This window comes from Ceratotherium simum, chromosome 1 (assembly GCF_057802395.1).
Source record: "Ceratotherium simum simum isolate JZ-2026a chromosome 1, ASM5780239v1, whole genome shotgun sequence".
Classification (NCBI taxonomy): Eukaryota; Metazoa; Chordata; class Mammalia; order Perissodactyla; family Rhinocerotidae; genus Ceratotherium; species Ceratotherium simum.
In genome coordinates, this window is record NC_141900.1 from 10,854,662 (window position 1) to 10,880,950 (window position 26,289).

At 37.3% G+C, this 26,289-nt stretch overlaps 1 long non-coding RNA gene across 4 annotated transcripts in view; it reads left to right on the forward strand.

Moving 5' to 3' along the window:
* The window catches only part of LOC147918134 (uncharacterized), a 175,224-nt gene extending 151,061 nt beyond the window's left edge, over nucleotides 1-24,163 (forward strand). The window contains exons 3-4 of one of the 4 annotated variants that reach the window (XR_015552775.1): nucleotides 19,267-19,316; nucleotides 22,707-24,163. This is a non-coding gene — a long non-coding RNA (uncharacterized LOC147918134). The other 3 variants (XR_015552759.1, XR_015552774.1, XR_015552760.1) reach the window with 3 other exon arrangements.
* The last annotated feature ends 2,126 nt before the right edge of the window (nucleotides 24,164-26,289 follow it).

A 26,289-nucleotide genomic window follows, 5' to 3' on the forward strand; every position in this document is an offset into this window, starting at 1 on the left:
ATATTACTTTTTTTCTTTCATTTTCTTCTTTTTGCTGGATTGAGTTTCCTCTGTGACTTTTTTTTCCCTTCCAGTGATTTTTGTAGTTGTAAATCCAATTTGCTGTCTAATAGTTGACCTTAAACTGTCAGTAAATATATCTCTTTCATTCAATGCTTGGAATTAACCAATAGCTAAGCAACCCCAATAAACCAAGTGAGAATTTTTGCACAGTTTTACTCTCCAACTCTCCTCACCAATCATAACTCCTTAAAATCATGTGGAATTTATCATTTCATAATGTGTGTAAATATCGAATCACTATGTTGTCACACTTGAGACTAATATAATATCGTATGTCAATTATACGGCCATAGAAAAAAAATTTTTTAATCATGTGGAATTTTACTTTCAATTTTTTTACCTCATTTGTAACAGTGCATTCTCAACCATTGTACCAAAAGTTCCAGCCTAAAGATCTGCAATCACTTAAACTTACTCTAAGTTTCATTGATTTCTTCTCTCACCAATCTTTCTTGTATTATATATCTGCTTTCTCAGTTGGGTTTATTTTTTATTTTGCTAAAATACATCCCTGAGAATTTTTTTTCTTTCTCAGAGAGGGGTAGCTGAGTGTTTCGTGTCTGAAATAATTGTGGTTGCAAGCATTGCATAGTGTTACAAATGAGTAAAAATCTCTTTCCTTAAAAACTTGGAAAGCACTGCTGGGCTGTCATCCTGCAAGGTCTCTGACAGCAATCTCATCCTAGTTCTTGAGGAGGATTTTTGGTCTCTGAAAGCTATTAGATTTTCTCTTTATCATTGAAGATCAGAAACATCATCAGGATTTGCCTGGATTCAAGCAGTGTTCCTCAGCATTTCATGGCCACTTTCAATTGAAGACATATCTTCTTTGCTCTGGCAAATTGTTATTTTATTACTTCTTGGCTTAGTTCCTTCTCTCTGGTTCTATTTCAAATTCCTAACAGACAGATATCGGGTCTCGTGAAACTCTCCTACAATCCCTTAATATTTCTCTAATCTTTTTAATTTGACTTGTGTCCACATTTAGAGAGATTTCTTCTATATTAACTTCCAGTTTACTAATCTGGCTTTCAATTACTCACTCCTATCACTGAATATTTTATTTTGACCATCATGTGGGTTTTTTTTTTTTTTAAATTACCAAGAATTCTCTTTGGGCCGTTTCCAATGTAACCTATTTTCATGTTAAAATTAGTTCATTAAGCCAAAAATATTTCTATGGATGTTATCGGAACCTGTTTTTAAGTCTTTGTTTCTTTCTTGCAGTATGTCTATTTCCTCTAGACTAATCTTCTCTTCTTCCCTTTCAGATTCATCTGTTCCTTTTCTCTCTTGCCCTTTTAATTTTTTAATGAAATATATGTACACATATTTAAAGAGTCAAGTACTTATACAATGCCTGTTGGAAAAAAGAGTATACTCCAATATCTTACTCCCTAGATACAACTACTTTAAATTCTTTAACGGATTATTTTTGTTTTTACTTTCATACTGCTAAATAACACCCATATTTAGGATTTTCTTTTTTTTATTTTTAGTTTTGGGCATATTTATTGGCATCCCATAATGGAAGAGTAAGATACGGCTCTTTCACACACACACCTGTGCCCACAATTTACTCACACTGCCTGTCCTCTACTCCTCCAATACAGCTATACTACAGTTTAGGTTAGGTCGATAGTCAGCATTTGTATTGCTATTATTATTATTATTTATTTATTTTTTTGTGTGAGGGAGATCAGCCCTGAGCTAACATCCGTGCTAATCCTCCTCTTTTTTTGCTGAGGAAGACCAGCTCTGAGCTAACATCTATTGCTAATCCTCCTCCTTTTTTTCCCCAAAGCCCCAGTAGATAGTTGTACGTCATAGTTGCACATCCTTCTAGTTGCTGTATGTGGGACGCGGCCTCAGCATGGCCGGAGAAGCGGTGCGTTGGCGTGCGCCCGGGATCCGAACCCGGGCCGCCAGTAGCGGAGCGCGCACACTTAACCGCTAAGCCACGGGGCCGGCCCTGTATTGCTATTATTATGTAAGTGCTATCAACAGATAAGTCTTATAATTTGATTACTTTTTCTTTGGTACACAACTTTTGTTTTCCTGGAAGTTAATGTATCTTTCCTATTTTTGCTCAGTTTTCTATATAATTCTCATTAATTTGTCCCCCAAATCTAGCCCCTGATATATAATGTTCTTTCTACTATCTATCTATCTATTGTTAAGGTGACATAAGTATTGCACTTACTATGTCTGTGTCAGGGCTCTTCTAAGCACTTATGGATTAATTTAAAGCTCACAACAGCACTAACAGGTAGGTATGTTATTATCCCACATTCAGTGGGAGGCATGAAGAGAATAAGTTCACAGCTTGTAAGTGAAGGAGCCCATGTGATCTGACCCTAGAGTTTGTGCTCCCACCTCCCACATTACACGGCCCCTTGGTAGGTCCTCCATCAATCCCACCACCCTGAAGAGCCTCTGTGTGAGCTGCTGCCCACTCCAGCTGGCCCTAGGGGAGCTCTAGCCTGGTTGCTCAGCAGTCGCCCCAGGCTCTTCTTTCATCACCATCATGAGCACTTCTACCTTTCTCTAATATTGGTTTTCTTATTTCCTAGATCCCACGACGTCATCTTCCTTGGGAATCTCCTTGTTTTGGCAGAGCACATCCTCTGCTCGCTTCCCAGGAGAAAAACATGGGATCAATTTTTAAGACTTTGCATGTGTGAGGATGTCTTTCTTCTATGTTCACTCTAATTGAGAGTCTGGCTGTACAAAATCCATTTTGGAAAACATTGCCCTCAGGATGCTGATGTTCCCTGCAGACACTGCTCCGTTATCTTCTATCTTCCAGTGTTATTTTTGACAAGCTCAATGCTACTCTGATTCTTAAGTCTTTGTTTGGAACCTTTTCTTCCCTTTCTTGAAAGCAATTAGCATCTTTCTCTTTGTTTTCAGCATTTTCAATTTTTGCACTGATGCATGTTGGTGTCTGGAAACTTATGTACTTCATTCTGAGGAATTTCTTGAATTACTGCTTTCATTATTTCCTCTCTTCTCTTTACTACATTTCTTCTCTTTTTGGAATTTCTATTATTCAGCTATTGGGTGTCTTAGAAAAGTCTTCCAAATATCTCGTCTCTTATGTTTTCTCTTTTCTTTATGTTCTGCTGTCTTGGAGAGTTCCTCTGCTCTATCTTTCAATCCTTCTAGCTTTCATTTTTGTTGTCACATTTTTAACTCCTAAGAGCTCTTGTTGTTCTTTGAATATCCTCTGACTTTTTCCTCTTTATTTTTTAATAGCATGTCTTTTTATGACTTTCACACAGTCTTTAAGTCTCTTCTCTCTCAGAGGGTATTAATGGTAACCACCTTTGAGGGTTCCTTCTTTCTGACTAGAAGCCCTGTGACATGTGTAGGCTTATTGGCTGTGGCTTCATTGTAGGCTGTCCTGGCCAGGTCACTATCTTAGGGCAGCAGTTCGCCAATTTTTTGGTATCAGGATCTCTTTACACTTATACAAAATTATTGAGGATTCCAAAGAGATTTTCATAAACATAGGGAGTAGAGGAGAAAAGATAAATTGTTTCAGCAGAAGACTAGATTCAAGAGGAGTCTCAGCTCAGTGTAAGAACTGACAGTGTGGATGAAGTGTAGCGAATAAGGTTGGGAATGACAGCATAGTGGAGAGACTGGCTCAGGCCACATATTGCCAGATTGCACAGTGCAAGTGAAGGAACTAGGACCTCAGGAAGAACCATGGAAGGGTTTTCATCTGGAGAGTGATATAATGAAATATACCCTTTTTGGAAGCCCATTCTGGCTGCAGTCTAAAAATGGAATAGAAAAGGAACAAGTCTGGAAGCAGCAAGATTAGATATCCTAAAGCATCCAGAGCAGACATAACATGGCCTTGAACAGGGCAGCTAGCAAGGGGGTTGGAGAGAATTGAATAGACTTGAGAGATAGTTTGAAGATGGAATCATCACAGCTGGGTGGCAGACTGGATGGAGGATGGGGCAGGTGAGACATTGAGATGAGTCATGGATAATCCACAGATTTTTGCCTTGAGCAAATGAGTCAGTTATGACTTTTTCACTGAAATATGGAAGTGACAGGTTTAAGAGCAGGTATTTATTTAGTTAGTTAGTCATGAATTCATTAATTATGTCAAATTTTCTGAGCAAAATTACTCTAGATACCAAATCTCTATCATTACTTAATAAATAATAATTAACATTTATTAAACACTTATTCAAATCCTGTTTTAAATGCCTTATATACATAAACTCATTTATTCCCCACAAGAACCTTATGAATTGGGGACTATTATTCTTATTTTATATTTAAGAAATGGAGGCACAGACTGGTTAAATAAACTAACCAAGGACCTTAGTAAGCAAGCAACACTAGTAAATGCTGGTGCAGGGATGTGAAGAATCTGAGTGTATAGACTGCACTGATAACCACTAGGCATACTGTTTAGTTGTGTGTATGTGTGTGTATGTTTCCCAGCAAGTCTTGAGTTTAGATGCAAATAAATTGATTTTGGAATCCATTTTCTCCCCTGATAATTTAATATTTTCTATTTCCATTTATTAAATCATCAACTATTTATTGAGTAACCTTGTATTTATCAGGCCTTGTGTTAGATAAAATTTCAACTATGAAAAACCTAATTCACGCTCTCAGATTTATATCTAGTGGGGACTGGAGACAGGTAAAAAGACAATGACAATACAATGTGACAAGGTAGGTTCGGCCACAGTGGGAGCACAGAGGAAGAACACCTAAGCTAGACTGGATTAGGGGCTCAGTTCAGGCCTCCTGTAGGAGAAAGCAGGAGCTGCATTCTAGTGGACAAGTCAGAGCCACACGCGTGAAGAAAGGAGAGGCTTGAAGACAGAGAGCTATGTGTATAGAGAAAGAGAAGGAACTGAAAGTCAAATAGATTTGGAAAACTAAAGGTTGTACTGTTTAGACCTTCCCAACATCCTTCTTGTCATAGCACTTATAAAAAATTGAAGACGCTAATATGGCACCCTAGGATGTGAGGTGCTTGCAGGTCAGTAAAGATAGAGGCCAGAGCTCAAGGGGATTCTGAGATGCACAGTAATCTTGAGTGTCATGACTTCTACGTTTTCGAAAGTATCAATATGCACACTGCCAAAGACTCAGAACAAATGATGGTATTTGGGAAAAAAGTTGGAGAAATAAATAGGTATTTGTTTGTATATACAAATATAAGATACTTTTATCTAAGGTAAAACTAAACATTGGTTTTATTTGGAAAGAGAAAATAGGTAGCTGGAGGGATGAAGTAGGAAGGAGACTTATTACTGTCTTCCCTTTCATCCATTTTCAATTTTGATCCATGGGAAATAAATATTACTTAGCCATATATATAAACACAAAATTCACACTTTGGGTGATGGATTGTAATTAGTCTTTGTGTGGTGAACATGATGTAGTCTATGCAGAAATAGAAGTATAATGATGTACGCCTGAAATTTATACAATGTTATAAACCAATATTATCACAATAAAAAAAATAGAAAAAAAATTCACACTTTGCCAGGTTGGTGGATTAAAAGGCATAGAGGATAATTATCTGTTTAATTATATTAAAAACAGGGCTCTTGTACCATTTTATGTCTTCTGAAAATATTATCAAGCATAATTGCTTAGCTTAAGCAATTTAAATCAGTCACATTTTAAACAATTGACTGAACTGTTTAGTACTATTTCTTATAATGTTTATTTGGCATGCTCATATGTATATGTCAATCATAATAATCAGGATTGAACAACCTCAAAGATTCCAAAAATTGGATTGCCATGTGGAAAAACCTTATCATCTGGAGAAGAATTGTGACCTTGATAGTTTTGTTCCAAATTTATTGGCAAAATTTTATGACCAAGACAATACCAGACAACTTCACCTGTTTCTCCAGGGAAATAAGGGCAGGATGGAAGGCAGACTCGAGTGTTAAATGTCAGGATATAAATGATGTGTCCAGAGAGGAAGAAGAAGTGTAAAAGCATGGAAACAGGTCTCTGAGGAAGTTGCAACATCATCCCATATCTGAGGTCATCTTGTCCTTGGATCTCAAGGACATTTTTCTCACTGAGCTGAAGTCTAGCCTTCCCAAAGGACTAGGTGAGCGTAAAATTATAGAAATTAAAGATGGTCTCATTCAATCTCTTCATTTTACAACTGCAAAAAAAAAAATGCTCATGGAGGTTGAATAAATAGCCTGAATTAGTTGCAAAGCTAGACTAGAATGTAAGTCTCTACATTAGACCCTGCATTTCTGAACTCGTCATTGGACAGAAGGGATGGAATGGGCAATGCCACACCACGATTCAAACCTCCACAGATTCCGGTTACCTGAGATAAACTGGGCTCAGCAAAGCATTCCATCCACAAGTTAAAAGATGGCCCTTGAGAAAAAGGTTCCACAGTCAAATAAGTTCGAGGATTGCATTACCTTGAGGTTAAACAGAGATTTGTGTGTGTGGTTGGTTGGTAATTTGACTAGTTGGTTTTATGGCAGCAGTCCTGAGGGCCTTTATATCTGCATGGATCTCTAAGAGGGAAATTAAAAACACTTTATTCCAAGTTTATGTGCTTCAGAGCATCATTCTCATGGAACACCTATTATCATCTTACTTCCATTGAGCATAGCATAAGCAATATTAACTTTGAACAGAATAAACTTCAAAATGCTTCATCATGACCTTCAAGTTTCTCTACAATATAAATCCAAACTTCTTTTAAATCTCTATACTCCAGTTATCACCTTACTCTGTTTTCAGACTTTCCATAGAATTCATGACTTCCTCTATGTGTTTTATACTCTTCCCTCAAACTGAACCAACCATGCTTCCATCTCCACTATGCAGAACTTCATAACCCTTCTTTATGGAATTGTCTCTAATCCTTTCTGTTAGAATTCCTTTATGTTACTTTTTTATTATTCCATAATCCTTTCTTCTATTTGACAAACATTTGGAAAGTGTCTACTATGTGCCCGATACTGTTCTGGGTACTGGGGATACAACCATGAACAAAACAAAAGTCACTGCCCCATGGAGCTTACACTCTTGTGAGTATGTAGAGGTGGAGAGAGAGAAAATTTTAAAAACTAATAAGTACACCTATATACAACATTTTATCTCTTATATGATGTTTTTTATTATACTTTAGGGTATTTACACATTTGTCTCCTTTCAAACTTGTTGAGGATAATACTGTATTAGTCTGCTCAGGCTGCCATAAAAAATACCATAGACTGGATAGCTTAAGCAATAGAAATTTATTTCTCACATTTTGGACACTAGAAGTCCAAAATCAAGGTGCTGGAAAGGTAGATTTCATTCTGAGTCCTCTTCTCTTGGCTTGTAGATGGCTACCATCTCTCTTTGTTCACACGACCTCTTCTTTGTGTGCTCCAGGAGAAAGCTCTGGTCTCTCTTCCTCTTCCTAAAAGGGCACTAACTCCATCATGGGGGCCCACCATCATTACCTACCTAAACTTAAAACATCTCAAAGGCCCCACCTCCACACACCAGCACATTGGGGGATAGGGCTTCAACACATAAATTGGGGGGGGGGCACAAACATTCAGTCCATAACAATACTATTTCTCAATCATTTTCATATCTCTCAAAGCTCAGCAGGTGCTTCCCATATAGTAGGTTTTCAATAAATATAAATGAATTTAATGTTTCAGAAATAATCATTGGGAGCATCTAGAGTAGGCATGAGTAGGGCATGACCCAGTGCATGGGAGAAGCAGAGCCAGGGAGGAACCATCTGGTGGTATTCTGTGCATGGGGTCTTTTTCTGGAGGGGAGGGCTGGAGGAGGATGGCAATTGGGTAAGTTTGCCAGGCATTTGTAAATTTCTCTTGCAGCCTGTATTAACGTTGTCAGGATAATCTAAATGTCCTATATTTAGCTTTTGTCAATAAATTACAAAAATTTGGCAGTTGGAGCTATTTTTAAAATTTAACTGAGCATCTTATATTTTTATTTGCTAAATATGGCAACTTTACCTTTTGGATATATGAAAAGGATTGAACCCTTCATTTCTGCATGACTATTCTAGGTAGGAACAGAAGTCCCAGGGAAAGCCCACAAAATCGTATTCTATTCAGGCACTTGCACACAAACAATGCTGGGAAAGAAGCTGCCTCTCGCCTTCTTATATGAAAAGTGGGTGTTCTTTGGCTAGATGGGAAGAATGAAGATAATTTTTACTGCCTTCCTGGCATATAGTACCACTCAATAGCAGCTTCTTCCACAAGCTATAGAACAGAAAGGATACCCTCTATAAACCTTGTATTTCATTATGATTCAACAGCAGCCATTGACTCAAACTAGCATCCACTGAGCTTCAGAGACGTGCCTGGCTTTCCCATCAGAGGCCAAGAGTATAAAAATAAATATAGCATCTGGGATAATATACCATTTTTTTCTTTTTTTAAATGAAGTATAATTGACATACAACATTCTATTAGTTTTGGGTATATATCATGGTGATTGGATATTTATATACATTATGAAGTGATCACAGTAAGTCTAGTTACCCTCTGTCACCATACCAAGTTGTTACAATATGATTGACTATATTCCCTGTGCTGTACATGGCATCCCCCTGACATTTCTTTTATAATTGGAAGTTTGTACCTCTTAATCCCCTTCAGCTATTTTGCCTGCCCCCCACCCCCTCCCCTCTGGCTACCCCTAGTTTGTTTTCTGTATCTATGAGGCTGTTTCTGTTTTGTTTTGTTTGTTCACTTATTCTGTTTTTAAGATTTTGATTATTTATTCATTTACTTAGTTATACATACATGGTTTTCAGACTTGTTCAAAAACGTACTTAAAGCAGCATTTCACATACACTACTACATAATAAAATGCATTCAAAAATAAGTGAGGAATGTATAACTATAAACTAATGTCTACATAGACTGAAATTTTCTAAGAAAAAACAAGAATAAATATGATAGAAGAAACTGTGAGGGAATATATATACCTGTATATAGTTATATATAATCTAAATCTTATGTACATTATAAAAATCCATCCACAAAATTAAAAGGGAAGGGAAAACAAATGCAATCCATATAAAATACAAGTGGTTAATATGCTCTGTAGATAAAAGACTCATAAGTAGTAAGAAAAAGGTAAACACTCCCATTCAAATAGTGCCGAAGGACAAGGAGACTAGAAAAGGAGCCACCAGAAGTAGTCTTTGGTGAAACCTCAAACCCTGGTGCCAGATTTAGCCTTAAATAATTTTCTGCCCTGATTTCTGTTTGCCTGCCAGGCTTGTCTGACATAATCATGTAATATCGATGACTGATTTGTGATTACATATCCATATTATGAGGAACCTCCATTCATGTCCAAGGCCATTTCTTCCAGACTTCCAAAGGTCATTTAGCTGGTCATGACCTTTATGTAATCTCACAAGGTGATTGTGAGGCTCACACCCGGACACACATGTGCACACACACACATGCACACACAATAAATTTACTAACACAGTACCTGGCATACGTTAAGAGCTCAAAATAAGTTTCCGCCTTCTTTCAAGCTTTATCTTAAATAAAAGTAATGTTATTTCAGAAAGGAGAAATCCACAAGCACAAGTTTAAGGAGGAATCATCACAAGGAAATGGAGATATCTCAAAGAATTTAAGGGCAGAAAATTTAGCCAGTCTCACAGGTGACTGGAACGGAAAACAAGACTCCTCTAAGGAGCAGCAAAGGGACAGTCTAACAAGGGGCTGTGGAGGCAGGGCCACTGCAGGTGCCTCTTTCAGCGATGCTGCTGGTGCCTTGGAAGGTACATCACATCATGAGGACCGATGTCATGGAAAAGCCCGAGTTTTAAACTTGATGAAATCAGTGAAACAAGCTTGGACATTGGAATCAGGTGAACCTGAATCAGACTCCCGTCTCACCACACGCATTAGCTGTGCTAACATTGGAACGCATTTTTTATTATTTTTATATCCCATACTAAAGTAACCTGTTTAATTTTGCTTAATCCAGCAACTTCCACTTCTCCAAATTGCTTTAATTATGAAATAAAGAGAGAGTTTGTCATTTTGCTAATTGTTAAAATCGCAAAGAACTAATTTTCTGTAGAACTATTTTCAGAAATGTCACACTCCAATGATTCAAGCTTTGTCCTGGATGGAAAACATAATTCTTTCCATTCTTTCCATAATTTTTTCCATTTATGAAACATACATAACATTATCATGATGAGTTTAGTAAGTTTTCTTCAATAATCATTCATATACTCAGGAGATATATTTGAGATGTTCACTACTGGCTGGAAACCAGGGCTGTGAGAGCCAGGTCCTGACTTCACAGAATTGTAGACTAGGCAGACAGTTAACAGCAAACCCAAGGGTTATAACGAAGACGTACAGCATCTTGTGAGAGGATGTTCAAAGGATGGAAAGCAAGCTGATGCTAAGATAACTAGAAAATTATCAAGATCATTTACTGAAAATAGCACATATTCTCTAGAGTTTAAAAAATACCTGTGTACTTCTATCAGGGCACATACAAACACCCCATTTCTCTAACTGTTCTACTTAAGGTCCCAAAGTAATGAAGCAAGGAAAAAGACCAATTTGGCTTGTAGAATTTGGAAGATTTTATTTATCTTTTTTGAAGTCAGAAAGAACGTCCTCAGACTACTTCTAAATCACCACACCTGCAACCCTGTAGCACCTCTCCCTCACAATAAACGGAGGCAAGCCAGGGGGAGGGTCGAACAAATCTCTTTTCAGAGGTATCACTCAAATATTTATCTTTTTCTCGGAACTTCTGAAATCTCGTGATCCCTCAGCACCCCCAGCTGAGCTATGCCTCCTCAGTATAAAAATGTGATACTAATGAAGATGTTCGATACGGTGTTCTCCTCTTGACTGGGAGGAGAGGAAAGCTGCAGAAAGTCTAGTGCAGATCCACATCAACCTCCTGAGCAAGTGAGACATTCCAAAACGGAATTCCGCTGACTCGTCAGTAAACACATCCTAGCGACCTCAAACTCCAGAGGCTGATTTTCAGCACTAGGGAGACACTCCTGACTTTATTCCACTTCTGAATGATGGAGGATTGCTTCCTTACTCATTGACATTAGAACAGGACACTAGAACAGAAATTGCACATGTGTGGTAACTTGGGAAATAAAAGATTTACATGACACAGTCTTGGCTTCCTATTTATACAAAATTAAAATGAATTCCACATGCAAAAAAAAAACCACAAAAATATCTCATGAGAATTGAGTTCAGGAAAGCCTGTCAGAGAATGGAATGATGAGCACACTGAGTATTTCACAACTTCAGTTAGTGGCCATTTTGTCCTTTCATGTATAAATTGTAACTTTCTAAATAATTAATTCAATGTGTTCCATCACTTTTGGTGTGTTTCTCCATATAGACATGACCATTAATTAGGTCAAGCTTCCTATACTCTGCAATTAGATAACTAGCATTCGTTTTGTCATCTGTATTATTTTTTCTTTGAAAGAAATTTCTCCTTTGCTTCCAATTACTAGGAAAAAAATAGATTTTGATCAAAGAGAAGCAAACCTTTATGTGGAGGAAACTGCTACAATAAGCAAACAACCATAAAACCAGCAAAGAAAATGAAAGAAAAGATAGAATAGGTCCCTGGTGGAAAAAGCTACTCTTAAGTGTTCTAAGCAGAAGACCAATGACCTGATTTGTTATGAAACGAAATGTCCCTATTCAAACTCTGACCTGATTTTTCTTTTACTTTGTGTGAACACATATCCTTTTTCCATATAGAAGCTTTATGTTTAAAAATAAGAGATCAATGTCAATGAAAGTACTACAATAACAGTTGAACAAAATTTTCTTTGGTGGAGCCAAAAGATGCCACCTGCAGCAAGCCTATGGGGAGTCTAGAGACATCTACTGGGGCTTCTCAAATTTTCTATTTGGGGATTTCAAGAAGACTAATTTTTTAAAGTGTTTGTGTATTTGTGTGTATGCCTGTGTGTAGTTTGAAGAATAGCAATAAAACAAATACCATGTACATATCACCCAGTTTGAGAAATAGAACAAGTCCAGTGTCTTAGAAATGCCTTGCTGATTTTATCCCACTCCTTCTCTGACCCTGCAAATGTAACCATTATGCTGAATGCTTCATTAGTCCCTTCCATAGTTTTATTTGTAATTTTTCCATATACATGTGTATACATAATGACTATGTTATGTAGATGTTTTAAAAGTTGTTCTCTCAGGAAAGAGCAATTTTGCCACCGTTAGTAAAGGCTCCAGGGTAAGATAGGCTGATCCGCAACTCTCCCAGGATCACAGTGTGGCTTCAGTGGACCTGAGACATTACAAAGCCTCTTTTGCGGAAGTCGGTGGTCAAGATGAGAAGTGAAGCCAGTGAAAAAGTTGGAACTTCTAGAAAGGCTGTAGTGTGGTCCCGCAGGAATATGGCTGGGGTATGGGGTGGGAGCAGGGTATGTTTTCTTCTTCTGAGATGCACATAAGCAACCTCCAGCTCTCAGGGGTAATTCAGAGAAAAACACTTCTGGGGGGTGACACGAGTGATCTCAGCTGATCCAGGCAGGGGGACACGAAAGGTAGAGCAGGAACAATCAGGATTTCTTTGCTTTCAACTCTGGTTAGAATTCAAAATCATCCTAACATCCCCCTGGAATTCTCGCTGCTTCTTTCATTGGTTGCATCTTCTGCTTCCTATTTCCTATCTCTTCCTTTTATTTGGTGTTTTCTGCTTGTTTGGGTGGAACCCATCTTCCAGTAACTTCCTGAGAAAAGCTTGCCTGGGAGCAGACAAGGCTGAAAATTATTCACAGTCGATTCGTCTTATCTGTAGTAGTTCTGTTCCATAAAGTCACCACAAACACTGAATTATCAAATACTGAACCATTGCTCCCAGGGAAAGAGAGGGTTATATTCTTGAGAGTCTGTTCATAATGTGTTCATCTACTGATCAATACTTTACCTTATTTTATGTGTGTTTCTGTTTAAAGACGTCTTATTTAATATACAGGTCATTCATTAACATTGCATTCATGGCCAAGAGCTCTGTAATTCATGCCTGAGCAAAGCTTATTTAACACAGGTATTTTCTCTATTAGACACATCACAGCCTTCTCACACTTAGGAACACTAAACAGCACTTCAACGCTACACATGGGACCATTTTAAACAGTGAAATCACCAACAAAAGGCACAAAAATGTGAAAAATATGGCACTAAATAGACCAGGAAAAGGACATTTGTTTACAGAATGAGAGCTAAAACAGGAAAACAGAGAGTCACCTTGTTCATCCTCAACTGGGAACGTGGGCGTCAAGCAACTCAAATTTTTCACCACTCTGCATATGTCTAAGAGAGTGCTGTGAGCTTGATTTGGGGGTCACAAATAAATTTTAGTGACTAGGCAAATTTGCAAATATGGAATCCACAAATAACGAGCATTGACTGTATTCCACTCAAACTTAATTGATTGTCCAAGTATTGATTTCCAGGCTGAAACTAATTTTCCTTTGGAATACTGAAGGCGTTCTTCCATTATTTTCTAGCTTCTGGTGTTATTATTTAGAAGTCTGAAACATTATTATTCTTTATTGTTTAATTATGACTTTATTTGTCTCTGAAAGGTAATATAACCATCTCTTTGGCTCAGTACCCTGAAATATCACTACAATGATATGCATTTTCTCTTCTGTTTTTTTGTGTTATTTTTGGAGACTTGCTGGGACTTTTCAGTTTAGCTACCCAAATTCTTTAATTCTGGAAAATTTTTAGATTTATTTCATTGGTGAGTTCCTTCCCTCTATTGTCTTTGTTGTCTCTTTATGAAATGCTTACCATTCAGCTGTTGACCATCTCGCCCTGGTCCTCCAATTGATTTACTTTTTCTGCCTTATTTTCCACCTCTTTTTCTTTCTGTTCCACTTTTTAGGTTATTTCCTCAACTTTAAATTCCAAACTTTCTCTTGAGCTTTTCATTTCTGCCATCATGGTTTTAATTTCCCAGAGCTATGTTTATTTCCTGTTTCTTTTTTATAGCATCTTGTTCTTACTTCTTGAGTGCTTTTCTCTCTCCAAAGATAGTAATAACTAAAGATGACTCTTCAAGAGATTCTTTTTCTGGTATGGCAAACTAACTTGAGGTAGGCCAAACCTCTCATTGAGAACTAGGAAAATGACAAAATTAAAAAATTTATTTGAAAGGATCAGAGAGCTATCAGAAGTAGCCAGGACCTGAGGGCCCAAGATTCTCAAAAGAATTGAAACTCATATTGAAATTGTTTTTAAATTCATAAGCAGCATGGGTGGAGAGACTGAATAGCCAAGCAGAAAATGATAGCTAAAGTGCAGAGATATTAATATTTCAGCAGTCTTGAGGTGTTTGAGAGACAAAAATTGTACTTCATGGCTACTTAGTCAAAATTTAAAGGCATATCCCACCAAGAGAGAAAGTGCAGAGAATTGAGTCTCATAGTCTTAGCTGATCATCTTCTTAAGGCATTCGATGGTTCTTTAAGCAATGGAGAACAAAAGAAGTGAGTGTCCAAAACAAAACTACTTGGAATATATCATGTGTTTACAGCTTAAGTAAAAAAGGTATGAAAACAATAGTACAAAGGATTTTGTTAGTGCCATCGAGTGGATTCCAACAGCTAGTGACTCTGTGCAGAGCAGAACTTTGCCCGGTCTTTTTGCACCATCCTCTCACCTTCCTGCGCATATCAGACAATGCTCTGCTGCTATTCCTAGGGTTTCCATGGCCAATTTTTTCAGAAGTGGGTGGCCATATCCTTCTTTCTAGTCTGTCTTAGTCTGGAAGCCCCACTGAAACCTGGGGTGACCATGCTGGTATTTGAAATACCGGTGGCAGAGCTTTCAGCATCACAGTAACATACAGCTGCCATAGTATGTCAACTGACAGATGGGTGGTGTGGTTCCCTAACTGGGAAACAAACCCAGGCCAAGATAGTGAGAGCACTGAATCGTAACCACTAGATCACCAGCACAAAGGAAAGGGAAAAGCAATTGGAAATACACTGTAGAATGGTTCTTATGCTACACACAAGGCAGTATAATATCACCTGAAGATAGACCCTGATTAACTATGTATATTGCAAATTCTATAGAATTTCCAATAAAAAATTTAAAGACTTTATAGAGTATAAGTCAAAAGTTGAGATAAAATGGAATCATAAACTAAGTTCAATCAACCCAAAGAACGCAGAAAAAGAAACAAAGAATAGATGGAACAAATAGAAAGATCTAACGAGATGGTAGATATTAATCCAAACATACCAAATATCACTTTAACAGTGTAAACACACCAAATAAAAGACAAAGATTGCCAAATTGTGTAAAAAAGCAAGAGCTAACTATATGTTGTCTGCAAGACACCCACCTAGAATACAGATATGCACATGAGTTAAAACTAAAAGGATGAGGAAAGAGATACCATGCAACACATCACACAAAAGAAAGTTGAAGTGGTTATAGTAACAAGACTAAGTAGATTCAGAACAAGTAATATTACCAGGGATAAAGAGAAACATTATACGGTGATAAATAAGTCAATTATCCAAGAAGACATAGAAATCCTTACCGTATATGCACCTAACAACTAACCAAAGACTTTAAAACATATGAATCAAATGATAGAAATGAACAGTGATGGGCCAGCCCTGTGGCTTAGCGGTTAAGTGTGCGCGCTCCGCTGCTGGCGGCCCGGGTTCGAATCCTGGGCGCGCACGGACGCACCACTTCTCCGGCCATGCTGAGGCCGCGTCCCACGTGCAGCAACTAGAAGGATGTGCAGCTATGACATACAACTGTGTACTGGGGCTTTGGGGGGAAATAAAATAAAAATTAAAAAAAAAAAAAAAGAAATGAACAGTGAAATAAACAAAATCACAATTACAGTTTCAGACTTCATCATCCTTTTGTCAGCAATTGATAGAACAAGCAGACATAAAGTTAGGGAATAGAAAAGCTGACCAACACTGTCAACCAACTCTACCTAACTGACACTTATGAACAGTCCACTCAACAGCAGGAAAACACATATTATCTCTTCAAGTATGTACGGAACAATCACTAAGATAGACCATACCCTGGGTTAGGTATAAATCTAAAAAAATATGTGCAGGATCTGCATGCTGAAAACTACAAAATGCTAATGAAAGAAATCAAGGAAGACCTAAATAATGCAAGGAAATTAGAATCAATTGAAAGGCTCACTATCGTGAAGATGTCGGTTTTCCCCAAATTGATCTATAGATCCAATACAGCTGGATATTAATTTCCAGCATAATTTTTTATAGGTATTGATGAACTTGTTTTAAAATTTGCAGAAAAATTCAAAGGAATCAGACCCAAAACAATTTGAAATTAGACAATGCATACTACCTTATTTTCTGACTTAATATAAAAGTATAGTGATCAAAACTGTCTGATAACGGCAGAGGGATAGACACATAGGTCAAAGGTACAAAACACATCAATGTACTCAATTGTTTTTTGTCAAATTTATCAAGGCAATTCATTGGAGAGCAGAAAGTCTTTTCAAAAAATGATGCTAGAATAATTGGATGTCTATATGCAAAAGATTTGTATCTCACATCATATATATAGCTTACCTCAAAATGAATCATAGACCTAAACATAAAATGTAAAGCTAAAAAAAATACAGGAGGAAAATCTTTGTTAGATATGACACCAATAGCCCTACCTATCCAAAAAAATAGAATTCATCAAAATTAAAATCTTTTGCTCTTCAAAAGAGAGTTAAGATAACCAAACCACAAGCCACAGAAATAGATAAAATACTTACAAACCACATTTCTTACAGAAACCTTGTATCCAGAATGCATATAGAACTCAAATCTAAATAAAGTTTGAGTTTAATTAGGATTAACATACCAATGTCAGCAGACCAGCACCAAAAGAACTACTAAAAGGAATTCTTTGTACAGAAGAAATATGATTCCAATCAGAACAGAAATGCATGAAGAAATAAAAAGTAAAGGGAAAAATAAATATAGACAATATATAGATAAATCTAAATGAATATTAGCTTTATAAAACAGCGATAATAATGTCTTACGTGGTGTAAAATACTTGTAAGTTAAAATATCTGAAAATAAGAAAAAAGATGGGAGGTTAAATGTAGTAAATGTGTTCCAAAGTCTCTACATTGTCTGAGAAGTGATAAAAGTACTACTTCCTGTTAGACTCTTATAAGACATAGGTATATATTGTCATCTCTAGGGCTGCCACTAAATGAATCCTAAAAGATGGTATAACCAACAAGTTATTGTTAGAGAGATGAAATAATAAAAAATCCTTAATCAACCCGAAGAGGCAAATGAGTAAAGAAAAGGAAACAGAGCAAATGGTTTTCCACCATTTCAGTCCGTAAGAAAATGGATTTCAACCTTAGTATATCTGTGATCATATTCAACATAAGTGAACTAATTATTTCAACTACAATACAAAGATTGTCAACCTAGACTAAAAAAAAAATGATAAATTCTTAAGAACAATTTTATTACATTTTTAAAAACCCCAACATTTTCTTTGTTAATTTTCTTCATTGTACATTAATTTCCTATTTCGTTAATTTCAGTTTTTATATTCATATTTTTCTTCTTTTTGGGGAGGAGGATTTAACTGCTTCTTTTTATGAGTTTTTCAGATGTCATCTGACAGGTCACTTCTCACAGTGTGTCTTGACAAGAACTAGACAGCCTAAGCTGTGTCCTCACTCCTGTCCCATGACAATACAGATGAGAAGGAGTCCTTCCAGAGAACAGCGAAAGAGCTATGGCTGCTGCTGACGAGACCAACCAGCCTTCACACACGTGCACTGACTGCTAAAGCAAATCTCTTTTTGTGTTGACTAAGTCATATGTTTGTGATAGAAATGTTTTTAAAGTGCATGTGCTGAATTTGAGGTTGGGTTGGTGGGTGCAAACTTGCCTCAGTTAATTGACTTGTTTAGCAGAGCATTTTGTAGTAACATCTATTTTTCATTAAATGTGCAATAATTAATTGATGCAATACTGTGATTTAAGTTTGAAAAAAAGATATTCTCCTCACATAACCTGGAGGTGCTATTTTTCTGTGGTCCCTATTGAAAGAAAATTATAACCAGGTAGTAGCACTGATATTTTTCTTTGACACTTGAGAAGACAGACAAGAAATCCTAGCTGGATAAAGGCCAGTTCATGTGTGATTAGGAGTGGGTGGAAGGCAGGACCAGGATTTTCTTTTAGAAACCACTTTGGATTCACTTCTGCACTTGAAGAAAGTATCAGATAAAGAATTCCAAAAGTACAAAAGTATAGATTATTTCTCATCGAGAGTAGGAAATTATACAGGTTATGACCTAGACAATGTTGGCCTAAAGATGTTTTAAACTATGTTACAGTTCCCTGCCTTCCCACAGGCATCGTGTTTGCCTTGCCAGAGTGTTTATTTGTGTATGTGCTTATCTCCTCTAGCTGACTTCTCTTTACTCTTATTTGATCAGAGTCTTTCTCCTATCACCCCCAGAACATGGAACTAGACCTGGTACATAACAGAAACTCAATTTTTGTTGACTAATTGGCCAACTCCATTTTATGGGATCAGGGAGATGGCAGAAAGAAAAAGGACTCATGTAAAGTGGAGTGAGGTGGGGCTTTCGTTTTGGCTGGTGGAGGTGGAAGGCTGAATATGCTGTCAAACCAAGAACCAGAAGATGTCTGAAACTTGAATGTGCTTGAGCCCAAAAAGAGAGAGCGGGCCCAGGAATCTCTACTATTATTGTCCATGCCAATCCAGACATCCAATTGAGCAGTGTTTCTCAGACTGTTCTGCAGACCATGGAATGTTAATGGATATACTTTTGAGGGTCCATGAGTTTTCTGTGAATTTTTGAATTTTACATGTTGACTATATTGTTAACGCCAAGAAAAATAATGTTGCTGTATCCTGGATCATCTCATAAGCAAGAACTGCCTTGTAATTCAATATCTGAATGTATAGTTGTGTTTACAATTGTTTTGTCACCAAGAGAGAAGGTAAAGATGCATTATTTAAGTTAGTACCTTGATAAATAAGTATGTGTCAATTCCAGTAAGTGGGCAAAGGCCTAATGTTCAAATGCCAATATTAACCCCATTCCTGATGTACTCAGGTTACCAGATGTGAAGACTGACTTCGGCCACTGAAAAGCCTTGTCATAAGGTAAGACTTGGACTTCCTCAGTCGAGATCCTGACTTATTATGAGCCCCCTAACTGCAGTGATGGAATGTGTTACTTCAATTGTTGTGCTAATGATAAAAGAACAGAGGTGAACTTAATGCATAGCAATGCCCTTGAGCCAAGTGCAGGCTAAATGATATTACAGTACATTGGGCTAATGAAGATTTCGAAGTTGTGAGAATAGAACAATGCAGTGGGAGAGCTGAGTTAGCGTGCAGAGTGGGTCACTGTAATCAGGTCAGAGAAACTCAGCAGTTGGTACCTTATTGTGCTGATGCAGAATTTATTCATCTTTGTGCTAGTTTGGATCAGGCTATTAGCAGTACAGATACCAGTTAATAAGCAATGATTTTTATAAATGCTATTTTTTAAAATTAATAATGCATTTTGAAGTGCACGACTAAGTTGATCACATCTAAATAATGTAACAGTGGTTTAAATGATAATGATGATGACTTGTATGATGGTCCTGCATGCTCAAAATTAAAGAGAGCGAAACCAGCAAACAGCCATTGAAGATTAAGCAGCTAGTAACTATGGGGGATTGGAATTTGCCAGCTCAGAATATGTCTCTGCCTGAATGACATTTTGGCCCCCAGCCTAATAACTAACCAAAGGAGTTTGGGATGGGAGGCCTGCCCCGAGAATAGGCCATCACCACAGACCTCTCCGGTGTCTGGGTAGATCCGTGCTAAACTCATTCTTAGTTCTGGTTACCCTTTATGAGAGACATTTACATTTGAAAAGAAAATCTCAATCTGTAAAAGTATCTTCTTTCCTGTACCAGGAAGAAGCGGGGGATGGCCTTACCTAAAAACTTATCAGAATGGAAGGCAAGGACTTAAATCTGCATGATAAACTTACCCATTGTTAACTGTGCTGTTTGGGTAATATTCTATCTGACTCCCATTAGGTTCCTATAGGTAACATCCCCCTGGAGTCGGGGTCACCATGGTAATGGATGTTTGAGCTATTTTTTCAGGAACTGAACCCCTTGTCCACTTCAGGACGGATTGAGACCACCAACCCATCAACTGGGCCCTTTTGACGGCAAGAGGTTGGAACTCCACCCTCGGGACATGCTAATGCTGCCATTCTGTGAACATGTGTCCTACTAAGAGACATGAAGCCTGACTACGCTTGCGCAGATCATCAATTACCTCATCTCTCCTCACCTCCAATCATTTCAGACCACCTGGCCCCCTTCCCCATAAATACCCCTGAGTCGCTATTTTCAGGGAGGCAGATTTGAGACTCGTTCTCCCGTTTTCCTCACTTGGCTGCCTTGTGATTAAACCCTCTCTCTCTGCAATCTCGTCATCTCAGCGAATGGCTTTCTGGGCCGTGGGCAAAAACGGACCTGGTGCGGTAACAAGAGGAAAATATAAAATACGAAATGTCATCTTCCAACTCTAAATTCCAAAAACAATATTTTAGCTTCAGCAAACATCACCAGTCACTATGAATTAACGTTGCTTTTGGTTGTTTTGGCATTTACTTAGTAAACATGTTTGGTTTTACAGATGTGTGAGAACTATAAACATAAGGAATTTAGACATATGAAAACAACATAACGAAAATAATATATCAACATAGCATACATGGAGTTTTTTTCCTTTGAAAGCAGGTCCACATTTACTGTCTTTTGAGAAACACATCAACATCAACTCTGGAGCTTTATTACAAATAACGAACATTACTGCTCTGGTTGCACAACCCAGGATCTCCTGGGCTGGGGGCCTGGCTGTGTCGTGAAGCAGTGTGGTGAGTCTTAGGTCTAGCTTACCATGACACTGCATCCTAGGCCACAGTTCATGAATTCAGTTCATTTTATTCAGTTTTCCCTTGCAAATGAATTACTTTCTGTTTTGTAATTTTAATCCCTTTCACGTACTTTCCTTAGATTGACTTTATTTTTCTCAATTCTAGAGATGACTACTTAATTGATTTATATTCATTCCTTTAAAAAAAAAAACAAGATTACTTAAAACATGCCTTTTACATCCAATGTTCAATATTTAGAATTTTTACAGCATTTATTTCCTAAATAATCTGGAATTGTAGTTTTAATTTTGTCTTCTACTTAATATTTACATATGATAGTCGTTATTGTTGCTGTTTTTATTTTAAAATTTCCAGTGGTTTGGATTTTGTTTTCGGTTGACTAAACTTTTGTTAACATCTAGATTTTCTCATTGTCATTGATACTTGTATTTTTTTTTAATTCATTAAAAGCTTTGATTTGTTTTTATAAATAGTTCTTATATATTTGCAAAGTAAATATACTTTCTGCTCATCAGATACAAAATTCTAAGTTTACCTATTAAAGAGAGCTTGTTGATTATATTTTTCAAATCTGCTCTATCCTTACTTATTATTGCCTACTTATCTATTAAGAAATAAAAGGAATGGTAGAGTAGCAAATTGCAATTGAGGTTTTGTCAGTTTCTTCTTATGTTTGTAAGAGTTTTAGCTTTATTTTGATGCTCTAGCGTTTGACATAAAAGCTTGTCAATGTCATAAGTCGTTGTAGAATCTACTACCTTTTATTAATATATCCTAATCCTCTGTGCTTATTCCACTGAATTCTCTGTGCTTTGTCTAAGTTCTACATGGTCTGATTTTAAAATTACCTCCATAACCATCAAAACTCCCCACCCTGCTCTCTCCAGGTTGCATTTTTCTGGTGTATTATTGCATGTGTTTCTTCTTTTATTAAACTGTTTCTGTATTATTTTGCTTAGGTGCTTCTCTTATGCATAGTCAAATTTTATGTTTTTTTCAACATGTGGCTTTAATATGAATTTATTCAGTCATATGTTATGTACATTAATATGTGTTTATATGTGTATTGGTATATTTAGTCTTACTTCTGACTTGTGCTTACTCTCTTTCATGTTTTTTCTCACTTTGCTTCTCTTTATCCGTGATTATACTAATCATATGTTCTTTGAACTGTTATATTCATTTTGTGATTTGAAAGTTAAAAATTCTTATCTGTATTCCACTTGTAGTTAACTTTAAATATAAAGAAATAAACTGGGAAAATGATGTCAATATAAAGAATGTAACATCCAATATCCCCAGGTGTGAAAGATGAGAAATTCAGGATGCTTTTATACCTTCTGTTTTCTAACACACCTTCCAATATTTTACAGGTGTTTTCTCCAATTTCATGTATAGGATTTTTATTTTTTATATTATGCATCTTTTTAAACAATTATTTTAGTGTGTGCATTGCTTTATAACAACATTGACAATTATTTAGCTGTACTGGGTTTAATTGTTTAAATCATTTCCTTTAAATCATTTCCTTTAAATTGTTCTTTCTCTTGTAATTAATTATTGTGATTAATTTCTGTCTTTGCAAGACAAATTTTTCAGGTATTTTCTTCCAAGGACACATGGGTGACTGGATTGAATTGTGTTCCTCCTTGTCTCCCACCAAAAGATACGTTGAAGTCCTGCGTCACTCATCAAGCCAGTACCGATGAAAACCACACGCAGACACCACAACACACCCAGAACGGCTGAGGGAAAAACAAAACGATGTCGGAGCTCTCCAACGTTGCTGGTGGCAGTGGAAATAGAAGAACTGCTCTAGAAAAGGCCTGGCAGTTTCTCATGAGACACACATCTACCGTGCGGCCCAACAATTCCACTCCTAGAAATGAAATCGCATCACCACAAAAAGACTTGTACATAAGTATTCACAGCAATTTTATTCATAATAGGCAAACACTGGAAGCAGCCCAGAGGTCCATCAACAGGAGAGTGGATAGACAAACTTCCAGAGAGTCATAGACTGGGACACTCACTGCTCAGTATTAAAAAAAAAAGGAAAATAACAGTAACATAAATGAGTCTCAAAAACACATTGCTGAGTGAAAGTAGCCTTACACAAAAGGGCACATACTCTGATTCTGTTTAGAGGAAGTTCTAAAGTAGGCAAATTAATGTAAAGTAAAAAAAAAAAATCATAACCCTGATTGCCTTTGATGTAGGGGAGTAGGTAGGGTGAAAATTGGTGGGGATATGGCCCAAAGGAATTTTCTGGAGTTCTAGGTATTATTCTGTATGTTCATAGGGGTTTTCAAAATTTCAAATGATACACTTAAGATTTAAAAGTCTGTTGTCAGCAGTGATGTGTTACAACCTGGCACAACTTTTGATGGAATGTCCTAGTATCTCACCATTTAAAATTCATCTATGTTTGGCTGGTTCATATCATGCAATTCTTATAACCCCCAATCCAAGTAGAATTGTGTTCCAACACTCCATGGGGGAAAATCTTTTTCTGCATTTAGAAATCACTCTTCAGCTTAAACTCTCCTCTGGCAATTCTGCATGTGAATACTTCACCTCCACCCAATTCATCGGCACTTTCCTCTCTAGCCAGCCTTGTCAGCCAACTATCCTGGGCATCAACATTAGCAGACATAGCAACCATTTCCCTCATATCCAGTGAACTCTTTTCCAAGATTTTTCCATATCACCCATTTATTTTTTAAAATACATCTTTTATTACAGGAATTATTTCAACTACAATTGTTATATTAACTCATGACCAATTCATGATAAAAATTATTGTTCATGGCATAGCACATTACAATATTCATTAATTATGTTTTTTGTTGTCTATAAGTGTTGCTCACAATCCATATCTATGGCAATTATTATTAATAAAATTGTCATTAACTTCATGAAATAGTGGGAATGTCTTGAATGCCATGCTGAAGAATCTGGACATCTTTATCAAGTAAGGAAATTTGGGATAGGAAAAGTTTTGAACAGGCCAAAGCAAGAGATTTAACATGATATGGTTTCATTACAAAGGAAGAAAGGCGGGCCGGCCCCAGAAAGGCAGGCCGGCCCCGTGGCTTAGCAGTTAGGTGCGTGCGCTCCACTGCTGGCAGCCCGGGTTCGGATCCCGGGTGCGCACCAGCACACGGCTTCTCCGGCCATGCTGAGGCCGTGTCCCACATACAGCAACTAGAAGGATGTGCAGCTATGACACACAACTATCTACTGGGGCTTTGTGGTGGGGGGAGACATAGGAAGAAAGGGAGCGGAGAAATTAGAGGCTTGTAGATTAGGTAATTTTTAAAACAACTCAGGTAAGAGATAATAAAAACCTGAACTAATGGAGGAAGAGGAAGAGAGTTTTATTTTCTTTTAGTATATACTAAATATCATGATGGAGTAACAAAACTTCATGAGTGAGGAAAGGTAAAATCTGATATCCTTCCACTCTAAAGCTATGCTGCGTAAAAACATAATAAACAACACCTCAAATGACTGTTCATACCTCGAGAAAAAAATGAAAATCCCAGCACCTAAAAATAAAGAGGCAGCTGAAAATGAAATGACGAACGGGCACTGAAGCCACCGCTGCCCCAGGCCTCTGCTGAGGCTAGAGACAGACAGTTGGCTTAATAGCTGCTCATGGCAGGAAAAGCAGATTTTGGCGATGTAGATGAGGCAAAAACCCTGAGAATCTCCTGAAAATTTGTATCCATCCACTCAGTGAAAGAGTGAACCTGAAAATATCTTCCCAAGAGGCACATGGGTATTGGGGAAATTTCTCTGCTGTAAAGCTGCACTCTGAAGAATAAAAACTCTGCTCTAAAACTTTCTCACCACAGACTTGCCCCAAATGGACTTGAAATTCAAATTTATATTACCTGTGTAATCTAGGAAACCCCAAGATACAAAATTAGCCTCACATGGTGCTGGATTTTTAATGCCCCAGAACACTTGGTAAAAACAAAATCAAATCCTCTTCACATGCATGATTGCACACTGCCAGTGCAGGCTACCCAGACTGCCACAGATAAAATCCTGCTCCATGTAACTCCACAGTCCAAAGCGCCAACTACAGGCAGAGTAACACCACTGTGACTAAGCGTCTGGAGCCAGAGCAAACGTCAGACTAGACCACCAAGATCTTTAGATAATGGAATGTTCTGATGAGAAATATAAATGCCGCATGTTTAAAATCTCAAACAATGAAATTGAAAATACAAGTAAAAAAGGCAAATTAAAAAAAAAAACAAATAGAATTTTCAGAAATAAAAAGTACAATCAGGGGCCAGCCCTGTGGCGTAGCGGTTAAGTGCGCGAGCTCCGCTGCTGGCAGCCCGGGTTCAGATCCTGGGCGTACACCGACGCACCACTTGTCAGGCCATGCTGTGGTGGCATCCCATATAAAGTAGAGGAAGATGGGCACAGATGTTAGCCCAGGGCCAGTCTTCCTCAGCAAAAAAAGAGGAAGATTGGCATGGATGTTAGCTCAGGGCTGATCTTCCTCACACACACACACACAAAAATACAATCAATCATTGGAATTACATACCTCATGGAGTTAAATAGCAGATTAAAAATAGTTGAAAGTTTTTTGTGAATTCAAATATATATAAATAGCCAGGATTCCACACATAGAAACAATTATTTTGAAATTAGTATAGAGAGGTTAAGAGGCAAGTTGTTTAGAACTAGAGATATGAACATATATCTAATCAAAATCCCAGAAAGAAAAGATAGTATGAATGGCAGAGATGTGATATTCTAAGAGATATGGCTGAAGACTTCAGAATTGATGAAGAACAATCCCCCCATTCAGGAAGCATATTAAACAACAAATAGGTTAAATGAAATTAAGTGTAATATCTGGCACATTTCAAATTATACTAAAGAATGCCAAAGCAAAAATGATCTCCAAAAAAATCAAGTAAAAGAAGAGAGATTTCTTGCAGGCCATGACAACTAGACTGACAGAGGTCTGAAGAGAAACACTATGTTCTAGGAGACAGTGGAGAAATATCTTCAGATATCTGAGAGAAGACAACTGACACCCTGGAATTTTAGGCAGAGCCATGCTACGAGTCAAAAAGGAGGACAAAGTAAACGTCAAAAACTTGAGTTTACCACCAACAGACCCTCATTAAAGGAATT